This window comes from Manis javanica, chromosome 13, assembly GCF_040802235.1.
Source record: "Manis javanica isolate MJ-LG chromosome 13, MJ_LKY, whole genome shotgun sequence".
Taxonomy (NCBI): Eukaryota; Metazoa; Chordata; class Mammalia; order Pholidota; family Manidae; genus Manis; species Manis javanica.
The window spans coordinates 96,173,795-96,189,272 of NC_133168.1; the positions used below are offsets into that span (position 1 = coordinate 96,173,795).

The 15,478-nt window shown below is 48.9% G+C and overlaps 1 long non-coding RNA gene across 1 annotated transcript; it reads left to right on the forward strand.

The window, feature by feature from the left end:
- Nucleotides 1–9,604: 9,604 nt before the first annotated feature.
- On the forward strand, nucleotides 9,605–14,911 carry LOC108391393 (uncharacterized). Its single transcript, XR_001851749.3, has 4 exons — nucleotides 9,605–9,799; nucleotides 10,023–10,319; nucleotides 14,139–14,246; nucleotides 14,342–14,911. It is a non-coding gene; the product is annotated as an uncharacterized lncRNA (long non-coding RNA).
- Nucleotides 14,912–15,478: the final 567 nt, after the last annotated feature.

Below are 15,478 nucleotides of genomic sequence, written 5' to 3' on the forward strand. Positions count from 1 at the left end.
CATTGATATACAATCTTATGAATGTTTCACAAGAAAAACAATGTGGTTATTACATTCCCACTTATTATTGAGTGTCCCCCAGACCTCATTGCAGTCACTGCCCATCAGTGTAGTAAGATGTCACAGAGTCACTACTTGTCTTCTCTGAGCTACACTGTCTTCCCCGTGACCCCATGCACACCATGTGTACCAATCATGATACCCCACAATCCCCTTCTCCCTCTCTCCTCCCCCACCCTCCCCCACTGCCCACCCTTTGGTGACCGCTAGTCCCTTCTTAGAGTCTGTGAGTCTGCTGCTGGTTTCTTCCTTTAGTACAAAACCCTTCTTAAGATGATAATAATCATAAAGATAATTACATTCATGGTCACTGTCATTTCTTGAGCGCTAACTATGTGCCTGGCACTGCTTGTGGCCCTCTCTGTGTTCACTCATTTTATTCTCACCACATCTCAAGGAGATAGATGCTGTAAGTAACCCTGTATTACAGATGGGAAAACTGAGGCATGGACTTTATCCAGAAGGCAATAGGGAGCCACAGAGGAGGATAGAGCAGGAGACTAACATGGTTAACTTTGCTGACACCAAAATGAGTTTTACCCACACACACCAAATGATTTTTGGACAACAGCTGACTGTCCTGCAACTTAACTTAATTCTGCATGGAGACAGTGTGAGATCCCACAGGGCTCAGTCCCACAGGAGTACCCCCACTTTAGCCACCAATCACAAGTCCCTTGTGCACTGTTGGTGACTGTGTAAAATGGTACTGCCACTGTGGAAAATAGTATGAACAGTTTATAGGTTCCTTAAAAAATTACAAGTAGAATTAGCGTGTGATTCATTAATCCTACTTCTGGGTATATATCTAGAAGAATTGAGAGCAGGGTCTCAAACAGCTATTTGTGTGTCCATGTCCACAGCAGCACTATTTATGACAGCTGAGAGATAGAAATAACCCAAGTGTCCATTGATAGACGGACGCATAGACAAAACATGGGCCACCCATATGGTGGAATATTACACAGCCCTAAAAAGGAAGGACACCCTGATACCTGCTGCAACGTGGACGAACCTTGAGGACATAGTGCTTAGTGAAAGCAGCCAGAAGCAGAAGGCCAGATGCTGCCTGACTCCACTGATCTGAGGTCCCTAGAGGAGTCACATCCATAGAGACAGAACATAGATTAGGCAGGGCACCTGGTTAAGCCACACCCAAAGTCTCACCCACAGAAACTGGGAAACCATAAATATTGTTGTTCAATTGGGGTAATTTGTTATTTCAGCAATAGGTAACTAATACAGCAGCAGCATGAGAAGCTTTGTGAAAGTAACTAATAAAGCAGCAGTAAGCTTTGTGAAGTGAGTGCGCAGTGAGATGCGACAGGCACTCCTGGGGAGTGGAGTCCCTGCCCCCAGCGAGGTGCCAGCCCATCCCAAGCCTGTTGCCTCCCCTGGAAAGTGGGATTCATAGAGGCGTGTGGGGTAGATGGCAGAGTGCTTAGCTGAGGCCCTCCGTAGGGGAAGCCTGGTACAGGGGCTTCCGTGAGAGGAGGATGATTGGGAGGGACAGGGACTGTCTCATTTATGCCTGTCTGGTGACATCTCCCCTCTGAACACCGGCTCTAGCCTGGTGGGACTTCAGCAACTGTGTGTTAATACGGATCTGTGTTCTGTCTGTACACCCTGTCTTGCACATGGGGGAGCCCCTGGCATGGGTCCCATCCATGCTGGCGGCGTGAGTGCCCCCTGGCTCCATCTGTGACCCTTAACTGGCTCTGTTCACCCACGTGGATGTCACGTCCATGGTGCGGCCCAAAGCGGCTGGGCTGGGGAGCCTGGGACTTGGGCAGAGCTGGGAGCGGGAGGCAGCTCGCCTCGCCCACCCGATCCCCCCTCCTCGCCTCCCGCAGAGTCTGGAGACCCTCAGCGCAGCCACTTCTCCCCGGCGCCGGGCGGAGAGGACGCGCTGCAGGCGTTGCCCCGGCAACGGCGGGATGCCCAGCAACAAGTTCGCGGCGCTCGTCACGTGCCCGGCGCAGGCCAATCGGAGGGTCCTCCCGGAAGCAGGTCAGCCTGGGCCAAAGTCCGCCTCCCCCCGCCTCCCTCCCCCTCGCTCCCGGCGCGCGGCTCGGAGCTAATTACCGTAATTGCGGAGGGAGAGCTCGCGCGCGGGGGCTGGGCAGGCCCAGAGGGGCTGAGCGGCGAGCGCAGGAGGCAGCCCCGTCTCCCTCCCGCACCCTTGCTTCTCTTTTATAACCGGCGTCAAAGCGCTCCGTAAGCGCCTACTGTGCGCACCTGCTGTAGGGAAGGAGGGCCCGGACGCTTGCTGAAAGGGCGGGGAACCCTATCCTCCAACTTGGTTTGATTCTTAAGTTTTAGGGTCTCAAAGGAATTCAGTTGCTGTTGGCTGTGTTGAATTACACACACACACACTCCATTCCTCCGAGTCTCGGTTTCCTCTGGTATAAAACTATGGAAAGTTCGTGTTGAGGGTGTGCATTAAAACACTTAGCCCAAGGCAGTGGGGTTCGAATCCCGTCTCTGCCATTCACTGCTGTGTGACTCTAGGTGCGTCCTTTAACCTCTCTGTACCTCTGATTCCTCATAGCTTAAAAAAGCAAATAAATTGGGGGGGAGGGGAGGGTGTCCCAATATTTATTCGTGGGAGTTGTATTTATTAAGAGACTGTATATGGAGCATATAGTTGGCATTCAGTAAACAGAGGCTAATCGTCATGATACCAGCTTTCTGATCAACAAACATCAATTGAGCACCTACTGTGTTCTGGGCCCTGCTGTGGGTCTGAGTTCACATCCTCATTATGGAGAATGCAGGCCCCAAGGACCAACTGTATCATCGGCCACAGGAAGTCGCCCAGCATCTCAGGAGATGGACTGGCCTTCATGTAGGATGAACCTACAATGATGGTTCTCACCTCCAGGCCTTTGCACCTGCTGTTCCCTTTGCCTGGAAGGCTTTTTCCACGGTTTGGCTCTTTCTTCCCTGAACTGTTTCTGCACAAATAGCTGAGCGTCAGAGGGGCCTCGCTGACACGCGCACACCTTACTCTCTGCCTCAGCTCTGCGCGGGCTGCTCTCCACCTGCGGGTCGGCCAGGGATCTGTCCCGGCTCCCCCCAGCCCCCCAGGATGGGTGGTCAGGGGGAGGACATCTGCGGGGGAGGACTGTTCTGGGAGTTTTGTCAATGCATGTTTCTGAAGCCCCTCTAAAAGCTGGGAAGGAAGAACGTGGTGTTCGAGTCCTCCCAGGACTCGTTGCTGGAGGAAAGGTAAGAGGGACGTGGCTTTCTCTCCTCAACCCTGCAGCCTGAGAGGCGCCTTTCAGAAACCGGGGGGCTGGTCCCGCTCAGCGCACAGACACAACCCCAGAACGCAGCTGCAAGTGGGGGCTTTGCCCGCAAGCAGCAGCCCTCCCCCCCATCCCTGCTGTGTAAGCTTGGGCAAGCGCCTAGATCTCTCTGTGCCTGCTTCCATCTCTAGAAATGGGGCTCACAGCACCAAGTATGGTAAATTGACGTGAGGATGAGATCAGGTAGAGAGACCCTGAACCTAGTGGGTGCCCAGTAGCTGGTCGCTGGCGTTAGTGTTTAAACAGGAAAGGGACTTACTGAAAGGAGGTTGTCAAGGTCACAGGGGCAACAGGGAAGCTGGAAACTTGGTTTTGGAAATAGGCAGGTGCTGCGGGAGAAGCCATTTGGGGGAGCAGCAGGATGGTGTGGGTGAAACATCCAGCCTTGCCCGCCACCCTCTCTGCACGTGACCATGAGCTGACCTCTCTGTGCTCCCCTCTCCCCGTTCTTCTTTCAAACAGAGACAGAACCCATGTCCTGACCTCCTGGAGGGATGGGAAATCATGGCAGATATCAACGTGAGAAGGGTCCCGCAAGGTCCTGAAAGGCCCAACTTGGCACCCACAGCATCGCCCACTGATACCTGCTGCGGCCTGATGTTTGCGGGAGCGTGTGCTTGGTGCTGGTGCTGCCAGGGAGGGCCAAGGCAAAGAGCCCCGAGAGGGGTGGGCCAGTCCGATGCTAGTCCGGGCGGTGTCCCTGACACGCTTCCTGAGCTGGAGGAAGTTGTTTTCCCTCTCTGGGCTGCGTCCAAGTGAGGGGTAGGCAGCTCTGTAAGAGGAAGACCTCCTTTCCGATCCCTCCCCTGCCCCTACTCTCTGGGTGTCTTTGGTGCGGGGGGACCGTGCCCCCTCCCTGAGCCTTGGTTTCCACATCTGAAAAATGGGATTCAAGAATCATGCTGCCAGGTGCAGATGAGGAGTAAATGAGATCATTCACTCATTCATCTGTTCAATGACCAGCAAATCCCAGGCATTGGGAAATACAGTGGCGATCAACATGGGCAAGATCCTTACCCTTATACGATGTATAAAACTCTAAACCTATAGTTAATGACAAAAGAGCATCCGCAGCAACATACTTATACATGTTCACTTCTTATACAGGGTTCACTTCTACACAAGCAAGCAGTGCTTGGCATAAACTAGGTGCTCATGAAATACTGGCTCATTTGATGGCAGTAATACGAGCACACATACTGTAAGGCTCTCTCCTTCCCACAGGGTCTAAAGTGCCTAGTTTGGGGTGATTCTCACGCAGGGGCACGGGACTGAGACCTTCGTTAGGGATTCCCTGGCAGCCCCAGGCCGGGAGGACACCTGTGTGTGGTCCTGTTTGTGTGTTCTGCCCCTTCTGGGTAAATGCCTCCATTAATCTCCCCCTGCCTGGGCTTGAAGGTCGGGTTTCAGGGCCCCAGCAGATGTTGACCAGAGTAACCCTGTTTCCTTAATCCTCAGGGCTCCAGAAACTGTCCTTAGAAGAGAGAACAACAGGCCTGCTGAGGCCACCATCTGTGCAGTCTTGATTTGTAAATGCTCATGAGGGTGGCAGGAGAGAGGTCTCTATAGTAACGGCTGAGGAAGGGGCCATGCGTGTGTGCGTGTGTGTGCATGTGTGTGCGTGTGTGTGTGTGTGTGTGTGTAAGGCAGGGGACGGGTGGAAGATTCATTCGAGACTCTTATTCCTAAACCTTTTCTTCTGCCATGATGAGCTATTAATTAATACTCATTACTGGCTTATTATCCCTGGAGATAATTAGCTACTGTTCCTAACTGGAGTCTCGCGGGGGACATTTTCTAAAGAGATTCATTCATTTCTGCCCACCTGCACCTGCCTTTCTCCTGGGACATAGGCAAATGTTGCAGATCCTGGGGACCCAGAGGGGAAAAAAAATGGAACAAAGAGGCCTCTCTATGAAGCTGAGATTCCCAGCCAGACAAGGGCAAAGCCTGAATTAGCAAGGGCACAGTTAGTGATTTAAAAATGCCAGCTGTGATTATTCTGGAAGGTGGAATGGAGCCTCCTAAGGTGCCAGTGTTTGCAAGGGAAAGTTGCCATCTCTGTTCAAACGGACCAGTCAGACCCAAAGGCAGGCAGGAAGAGGGGGAGGGGGAGGGAGGACTCTGCAGCCTCCCAGATCCAAACGTGCCAAGCCCAGCATCTCCTCCTGGCCTTTGCACATGCTGTTCTCTCTGTTAGGAGTGTGCTTTCTGCAACTTCGCCTGGCTCACTCCTCTTCAACCTTAAGTCTCAGTTTAGACAGAGGTGCCTCCTCCAGGATGCCCTCCTTGATTTACACCTGTCTTCCTCAGCCTGGACTGGTACAGGGGACTCCCCCTGGCTTCCGAGTGTCTTGGTCTCTTCCATCAGAGCTTTGTTCACTCTGAGCTATAATAGCCTGGGACAGTCTGTCTCTCCAGCTAGACTTTTTGTTGAGGATTATGTCTCCTCCTACATATACTATTAAGTGAAAAAGAGCACGTTCTACAAGGCGTGAATAGAATGTTCCTTTATGTATTAAAAAGGGAGAGAAGACACTACCCACTTAGTAGGTGGCTAAAAAAGAAGTGGACAATCCCAAGTGTCAGCAAGGAACTGAATTCTCTGATCCCCTGCTCATGGGAATGCAGAATGGTGTGGCCACTTTGGAAAAAAAGTTTGGCAGTTTCTTAGGAAGCCGGATAAATTCTTACCATATGACCCAGCCAACCCACTCCTGGGTATTTACCCTAGAGAAATGGAAACATATCGTCCACACAAATACCTGCATGGGTTTATTTATAGCATCTTTATTCATAAACTCCAAAACCTAGAGATGTCCCTGTACCCAATGTCCCTGCACTGGCGAGTGGATAAACAAACTCTAGTCCCTCCACAGAATGAAACGCTACTTAGTAATAAAAAAGAGCTCATTCCTGATACACACAACAACACAGATGGATCTCAGTGCATTACACCGAGTGAAAGAAGCCAGACACAGAAAGCTGCACACCGTGTGATGCCATTTAAGTGATGTTCTGGAAAAGCCGAAGCTGTAATGATGGAAATCAGATCATCAGGTACCAGGGACTAGGGGTGGGGAAGGGGATAGACTACACAGGGGGCACGAGGGAAGTTTTGGGGGTGATGTAAGTATTCTGGATCTTGATGATGGAGTTGGAGACACATGCATATGTCAAAATTTATAGAATTGTATGTCTAAAACTGTGAATATTACTATATATAGATTATACCTTAATATATGTGGCCTTAAAAGAGAATTCTTAAAAGGGTTAAAAAAATGGTGGTGTTTGGGAAGAATGATGTATAAATTTGTACATTCATGAAAGACCTCTGGCTGGGGACAGAGAAGGGAATGGAAACTTGACCAAGAGCTTAGATCTTGGAGTTGGCAGACTGGGGTCATCATCCTAGCTCCAACCCCTGCTTACTGCAGTCCCTGGGCAGGCCCCCATCCCTCTCTAAGCCACCCACCAAATCTGCAAAATGGGGCATAGCATACCTGTTCTGCAGCCCAGAAGAGTTGGCAGGAAAATCTCAGAATCCTAGGTGTAAAAGAGTTCTTCTCTGCTCTCCTGGAGACACAAGGTGAACCCAAGAGGAGGCATTGTCATGGTGGTAGGGACAAGTGAGCAGTTTTGGAGCCAAGTGACAGAGCTGTGTTCAAATCCCAGCTTGCCCTTCTGCTTTCCTGGTGGCCTGAGGCTAGTTACTTAGCCTCTCTGAGCCTCAGCCACCTCATCTGCAACATGGGGACCACAGTGGTAGCTATCTTCTGAGTTTGCCCAGAGGCCAGAGGAATATTTGGCACGTAAAGGGTTGGACACAGAGCCCGGCACAAAGTAAAAGCTTAAGGAGGGAGAGAAAGAAAAGAGAAAAGGTTTCCTTGAGTTATCTGTTCCTGGCCTGAGCGACCAGTACCCGGGCCACCCTCTCTGACTGTATCTCCTACCCAACCCCTCCACCCTTGATCACCAGCCACCACACCCAGGATCTGTTTCCGCCCCCACCCCTGGCTTTTACCCTGACTGCTCCCTCAGCCTGGTATTTGTCCTTTAGATTTTCCCAAGCCCATCTCCTGCCTACCTTTCAGTTCTCAGCTCAGATGGCCCCACCCCACAGAGACTTTCCCCACCCACCCTCTCATTATCTAGTTACAGTCTACCTAGGGTCTGGCAAATCACACCCCTCTGGTGGGCCAAATGAGCTACTGCTGTTTTTACAAATAAAGTTTTATTGGCACACAGCCTCACCCATTCATTTTTATATTCTCCAAGGCTGCCTTTGAGCCATGACAGCAGAGTGGAGTAGCCACCAGGGAGCCCCACTCACCTGCAAAGCCAAACATATTTACTTTCTGGGCCTTTTACAGGAAAAGTTTGCTGAATCCCACTCTACCACCTCCCCCTGGTGTGTTTTCTAAATCGCAGTTATTGTGTGAGGTTATCTTGTCTTTTATTTATTTCCTTGTTTATTGTCTGTCTTCTGAACTAAATGTAGGACAAAAGTCATATCAGTTTGGCTCCCTGCTGCTGGATTTCCAGTGTCTGGCACACAGCAGACATTCAAACAATGTATATATATATATAGTGTGTGTGTGTGTGTGTGTGTGTGTGTGTATGTGTGTGTGTGTGTGTGTAGCGAATGAATGCATAAAGTAGGCATGGAGGTGTAGTTATCTGGCTATGTCTTTCTTGAATGTTGGAGGAGGAAAGGACTAAAGAAATCCTCTAAACAAACTCTTACTGTAAAAAAGTGGGGCCACACACTGAGTGTAATGTGCACCCTCAAGGAAGATAGTGAACCAAACAGGTACCAAGGTCGAGAGGCGAATCCTGAGATCTAAGAACCCTCTGGTTACTACAAAATGCACCTCTCTGCAAAAAATGATGGGAAACACAAGAGTGAAATGGAATGCACTAGCCTGAATTGGATCTCAGCTTGGGAAGAAATTCTATAAAGGACCATATTGGGATGGCTGGTGAAACTGGAATATAGACTAGTGATTAAACAGTAGCATTGTAATGATTTTGACTTCTGGAACACAGTCTTTACACTGCAGTTACATAAGAAGACTGCCTTGATCTTGGTGGATGAATGCTGAAGTATTTAGGAATGAAGGGGCAGTTTTACATGATTGGGACAGAGATAAAGGTATATGTAGAGGAAAAGACAAAAATAAAGCAGATGCGGCAGAGTGTTATCGTGAATGGGTGAATTTAGGTAGAGATGGTATGGAAATTCACTGCACTATGCTTGCAACTTTCCTGTGGTCCTGAATTTGCTTTTCCAAATAAAAAGGTTAAAAAATAAATAAGGAGGAGAACAAATGAACATTAATTTTGATTTCTAAAAACATTGCATTGAAATATTATTTATCTTGATTACTGAGTTGTGGTTTTTTTTTTTTTGGTGATCACTTAAATTTTGTACCCAAGGCAGGTGACTTGCTCGTCCTATTCCTGGCCCTGATTATTTACACCCAACATGCAATCCACACCATATCATTGATTCCTCATCGCAGTTACCTGAGAAGGTATGACCATTATCACCATTTCACTGCTGAGGGAATTCACACAGAAAGGTTCAGCTGTGCCCAAAGACCCACAGCAAGGAGGAGAAAGAGAATATGGATTAAAAAAACCCAAGTTTGTGTGTTTTTTTGGTGCAGAGCCTGCTCAGTAAAGCAAAACAATAAACTAAATTATGAGTTGGATAAGTCAAGGACTCAAAAGATCTAAGCTTGAGTCCCCCCTCTGACCCAGGCTCCCCTGAGCCCTCCATTCTCACAGGTCTCAGTTTCCCCTCCTGGAACTGGACTTAAATATTCTGAGCCTGCCCTGTTTTCCTCCAACATAGTTTACTAGCTTTCTCTCTCCTGATCCAGCAATAGTACAAGCTAGAGATGGGGAGAAGCAGGTACCAGCTAGGGTTCTTGAGCAGAGTAGAAGCTCAGAGACCCAGGAGAGGGGGCCGAGTGGGGAGACCCTGGGGACCACAATGAGTGTTCTCTCCCCCTCCAAAAAACCCTAACCCAGTTTTTGGGCAGATACCAGACTTTTATTCTGAAGCCGAGGCCGCAACCTATGATGTAATCTTTGGAGCTGCCTTCGAAGCGGAGTCCCATTGGCCAAATGGCAAAGCCCCTCCCCGGGTTCCCCGCGCCCCGCCTTCCCCGACGCCCATAAAAGCGCACGTCCCGCCTAGGAAACCGCTGTACACCTGCATCTAACAACAGGACTGGGAGCAGGTGAGGCACACAGACGAAGAGCCCCAGCCGCGTGGGGGTGGGGGTTGGTCAAAGGGACCCGGGACCCCGGGAATGGGGCTGGTTTGCAGGTCAGTGCATGGACATCTTCCCAGAAAGTGACACGGCGAAGTTGGACCATCTGGAAAGCGGAGCTCAACGGTGCTGACTACCTAGGAGGTAAGTGCTGGGGAAAGCCACGAGGTGGGTAGCAGGTATCAGTCTTAGCAGCGGCCTCTCCTTATCCCCCTTTTGCCGTTCTCCCCTCACTGCCCACCGGGAAGAAGATAAGAGGGAGAAGAAATCTTGGGAAAGGGGGGTTCTTCCCAAGAGTCAGAGGCAGAGAACGGAGGGTAGTGGGGTAAGCCGGGAAATAGAAGGAAGCAAGTCACATTGTCTTCAGCACCGAGGCCGAGGACAGCTCTCCGACAACCACGGAAGGAAATAGCTATCTATTTCAGCACCGGACTCCGGACAGCACCCCTCGGGGTCTCGGCCCCCGCGCTCCAGACGGCTCCAGGCGGGTCCTCGAGCCGAGGCCGTTTCAGCACCCGGACCGCGGACAGCTCCTCCAGTAAGGTTGTGAGATGACCCTTGCCCCCGCAAGGGGGAAGAGAGAGTGGACTTAGGTGTCTGAAGCTTCTGTAGACTTGCCTCTCATTTAATGGAATTTTCAACGAATTATTTTCCAGATAAGCAGGTGAGATGAAAACGCACACAGATATCTGTAATTCCCAGCAGGTCAGATGGCCAGTCGGTAGGACCGTGGGGAACAGGAGCCTGCCAAGATGACGTTATTGTGCCCTTTCCAGACTTCTGTGAGAAGCATGTGCCAAGCGTTTTACATGCATTATATCATGCCATCTTCAACCCTTGGGCATGAGTGTTAGTACACCAGGTGACAGTTGAGGAACAGACCCAGAGAGGAGCAGGACAATAACCCAAGGGCTTTCAGCCCGACAGTGAGGCTGCAGGTCAACCCCACATCTGTCCAAGTCCAAATTCCATGCTTCTGACATGCCTGGGTGGGAGTTGGGCCCTTGGCGATCAGACCATGCCTCTCTCCTGGAGGCCTGGGAATGAAGACAAGGGGGGCAGTGGAGACACGAGAAGCCCGAATGTTACAGCTTGGCTCAGGTGAGGGGGAAGAGCTGGGTCGGGTATCCCAGGAGTGGGGCAGGGGGTGGCAAAGAAGACTGCAATGGTTGTGGTCTAGTGCTGTGTGGAAGACTAGTGATTTTGTTGTTCTGATGTCCTATGACAACAAGTCACGGCTTCCTCATAGCGTGGACTCCCGTCGACCTCCACCTGAGACGGACAAGCGAGTGTGGGGCCCAAGAGGGGTCAGAGAGGAACCCCTTTACACCCAGAGTGGGGGCTGGCCACTTCTATGGGACAAGGGCAGGAGAGGGAATAAAACAGTGGCACACCCCCATGAACACAGAGCTATGCACCCCGTATGGGGTTGGCATGTCACTTGTACACCCCCATAAGCCTGGGAATACAAAATATCTGACTCTGAACCCAAGATCCTTAATCATGTCACTACACTTTCCTGGGGAATCAATGAGGGAATGGTGTTTGAAGCCATCCCTTGACCAGGACTCTGCAGGCTTTCCAATAAAAGTTCCAGGAATGAATTTTTTTTTTCCTCCTTCACCCTGCCATCACTTCCATGCACCGATTACCAGACGAGTGTAAACTTGAGCCTGGTGGGTGAGTTGTGGCATCATGGAGGCTCACCCCCAATTCTCTGCCACCTCCTAACCAAGTCACAGAAACCACATCAAGCTCATTCCGGCCACAGAACTTTACCTCTACCATGTCCTCAGCTTGGAATCCTCTGCCCTCCAGGGCAGCCTACTACTCACCTTCTCTAAGTCTGATCTTGTCAAGGAAACTTCCCTAGCTTCCTCACAAATGCCCAAGCCAAGTCTATATTATACATTCTCATAGACCTGGGATAGCTTCTCTCCAGCACTCCAATTATTTTTGTCTAGTCTTAAAGAACTGTCTCATTACACTGTGAGCTCCGTGAGGGCAGAGACTGTTTGTGTTTTCACTGCTGCATCCCTGGTACCCGATACAGGGCCCTAGTGCTCTATAAGCATTTGTTGACTCAATAGAGGCACCTGAGAATAAACCAATGCATCAATCAATAAATCAATCGATGACTTCAGCACATACATGAAGATCCTACTTCTCCTCAGTCTCCCCACAGAGATACCATAGGATGATGGCTGCTGCAGGTGCTTATTGGGGAGTATAATTCAATTTGTGGACACTCAAGGGCCAGCCAGCCAACTAATAGCCCCAGGAGAGAGCCAGGCTCGTTTAATTAGCGATTAGAGGCATTGATTCCTCGTCAGCTCCCGCATCCTCATCTCCCTCCTCAGCCCCAGACGAATGAAATCCTTCCCTCTCCTGGGAGTACTGCCTCAGTGGGTCCATTAGCAAGCAGAGAAAATGTGATTACAGGACACCTAGATGCCAGAGGCACTTCATGAACGGGGTGGGGAGAGGGGGGTTCCGTGTCTGGGTTAAAGCTAATGGTGAGAGATTTTCTGGTATATTTAGAATCACACTGTGGGAATGGGAGGGTTTTCAGGTAGGAAAAGGCACTCAGGTACTGCCACTCAGGGATCCCAGTGAAAGAGGAGATTCTGCCTTGGTATCCCTACGACTGTCGCCCCGCCCCGCCCCCTCCCATTCACTCCAAATCAATCATTTCAATCTGAACACCCAATCCACCCAACCACAGCTTCCTTCTATCTCCACGTTCCCGTATGTGGGAGCCTCTCCGTGACCCAGAGACCCTCCCCTCTTCATCCATCCACAGTGAGGGATCTTTCTAGAACACAAATTCCATTAACTCTCACCCTGGCCTTCAACCCCCCTGAGACTCCCATTGCCTGAGGGATACGATTCAAATATCCTCTCAGAGCCGGTGTGATCTGGCCCCTCCCTGCTGGGAGTAAGGGCTCCTCATTTCCTCACCAGCTCCACTCGACAGCTAGCTCGCCCAGAATCACCTCTTGCGGGACATCTCCAAGCTTGATTCCCCTTATAGACAATGCAGATTTCCAGGCCCCTCCCAGTTTCAACAAGCCAGAGGTGGGGCAGGCATATGAATGCAACACGGTGGAGCTGGTGGATTGAGCTACCTAAGAGAGACCTCCCATGTCCTGGTAGCTGCTTCAGGACCCTGGAAAGATAGACAAGGACGGAACAAGTAACACGAACAACACAGCCTACGGGGGGTGCGATACAGTTCTGAAAGCTAAAAGCATCTGTGGGAGGATGAGGAGTTTAAAATACGGAATGACCTGCTAAGGGAATACTGCAAGAATGAAATCTCTCAGAGACTCATGGGGAGCACATCAGACCGTGCCTTTGAGACAGGATGTGGGTTAAAAATTAAAATTAGCCAACCGTGGTGTATGATTGCTTCTCAGCATTATAATAAGTCTCAGGGATAGTGAGGGCCAGAGACCTTCTTGCAGTGGATTGAGTGCAGCAAAGTGGGTGCAAAATATAATTTCTCGCTCTGTGATGGGAACGGACTAGAGACCCCTCCAGGGGCTGGGCAGTGGGGGTGGCGAAGGAGGCGAAGGATGCTGAGCAGGGACACTGGGCAAGGGCTGCCACTCTCAGCCTCAGTTTCCCCATCTGTAAAACGGCGGCGATTGTACCTTCTGTCTTCGGGCTGTTGTAAAGATCGAGGGGATAATGTGTGTCAATGTACGGCACCATGCCTAGTACATAGTAAGTGCTCAACACCGTACAGTGATGACAGTGACAATCATGACATATGAGTAAGCACGGAGAGGGGAAGAAAAGTATAAGGGTGGAGAAATAATAGATTGAGAGATAAGTGTGAAGGAAGATATGAGGGAGAAGGGGAGGGAAGACATGAGGGAGGGAGGGAGCCGGAGGCCCATCAGCTCCTCTTGAGCAGCTGTTTAAGTCCACACCTGGCCCACTTACCTTATCAGCCCTCACACTCAAGGGCTACTATGTACCTACTTCGCTCCAGGGCCAGGAACCAGGCAACTGGGTTCAGTCTCATTGTCCAGAGCCCGTGAAATTATTCAAATTGGTCAATTCCACAAAGCCCTGGAAACCTAGTTAACCCTTCACAGCTCACCATGCATAAACTGCCCCTACAGTGCCCGCTTGCTGTCCCCCTCGTCTCCAGGGCAAGCCCTATGCCCTGCTCTTGTTTAGAGCTCCAAGTAAAATAAAATTTGCATTTTAAACATTTTAAAAGTGACAGTTCAGTGGCATGTAGTACACTCACAGAATTCCACAACCGTCACCACGACCTGCTTCCAGGATATTCCATCACCTCAAAATGAACGCTGTTCCTTTAGGCAGTCACTCCCCACCCACCCCGCCAACCCTGCTACTGGTCTCTGTCTCTCTGGATTTGCCTATGCTGGATATTTCCCATAGGTGGGGGTCACACACCGTGTGGCCTTTGGTGTCTGGCATCTCTCACCGAGCATTGTGTTTTCAGGATCCATCCACGTTGTAGCAGGTGTCAGAACCTCACTCCTTTTGATGGCCGAGTAATATTCCAGTGCACGGCTGGATCACATTTCGTTTACCCTCTCATCGGTGGTGGGTATGTGGGTTATTCCCACCTTTTGCGTATTGTGAATATTGCTGCAGTGGACATTGGTATATAAGTATTTAAGTCACTGTTTTCAATTCTTTTAGGTATATACACAGGAGTGGGATTGCTGGATCGTATGGTCATTCTGTTTAACTTTCTGAGGAATCATCAAACTGTTTTCCTGAGATTCAAAAAAACAGCCTATTGAGGCAGAATGGGCATCTAATAAACTACACGTAGTTAAAGTACATAATCATGCCATTCATGAATAAAGACAGTTTTACTTCTTCCTCCCAAAGTAGCTGCCTTTTGCTTGCTTTTCTCAGATACGATGTTGAACAGGAACGGTGAGATTGGCCATCTCTGCCTTATTCCAGATCCTGGGGGAGAAGCGCCCGGTCTTGTACCAGGAGGTGTGCTGTTCACTGTGGCTTTTCATAGGTGTCCTTACTGGGTTGAGCAAATTTCCCTCTATTACCATTTCCATGAGCCCGTTTAAAAATCAAGACTAGATGTTAGATTTGGGCAGATGGTCTTTCTCCAAGTATGGAGATGATCATATGGTTTTTCTTCGAGTTGTTCACATAGTGAAGGACACTGATTATCGAATGGTAAACTAATCTTGCACTGTTACTTCTTATTTTGATATAATTTCAAACTCACAAAAAGTTGTAAGGAGAGGCAAAGTATTTTCATATTCTTTACTCAGATTCCTCAGTTGTTTGCATTTTTTACATTTGCTTTATCATTCTGTCTTTATATATATATATATATAAAATATTTTTAGTATACATATATATACACACTACATATATAATAGTATATTTAAAATATATATATACTAGTATAGTCTAGTTTCATATATAGATTATTGTTTATATGTATTTGTTATGTGTAAGTATATAAACATGACACACAATATAAGAATTATTATATATAATATTTATATTATAACATAACTTATAACAAAATGTTTATAAATAATGTTATATAATATGTATAAATATATAAGCATGTATAAACTATATTATAAAGCCATATGACTTACAATAAAGTGTAATGTATATATTACACACATACATTACATATGTAATATGCATAATGTAATGTATGGGTTTAATGTGATATATATGTATTGTATGTGTGATGTATATATAATATGTAATCATGTATATATTACACACACACACAATGTACGTAGTGTTTTTTATAGCTACCCTCCCTGGCAGTCAGAAACAACC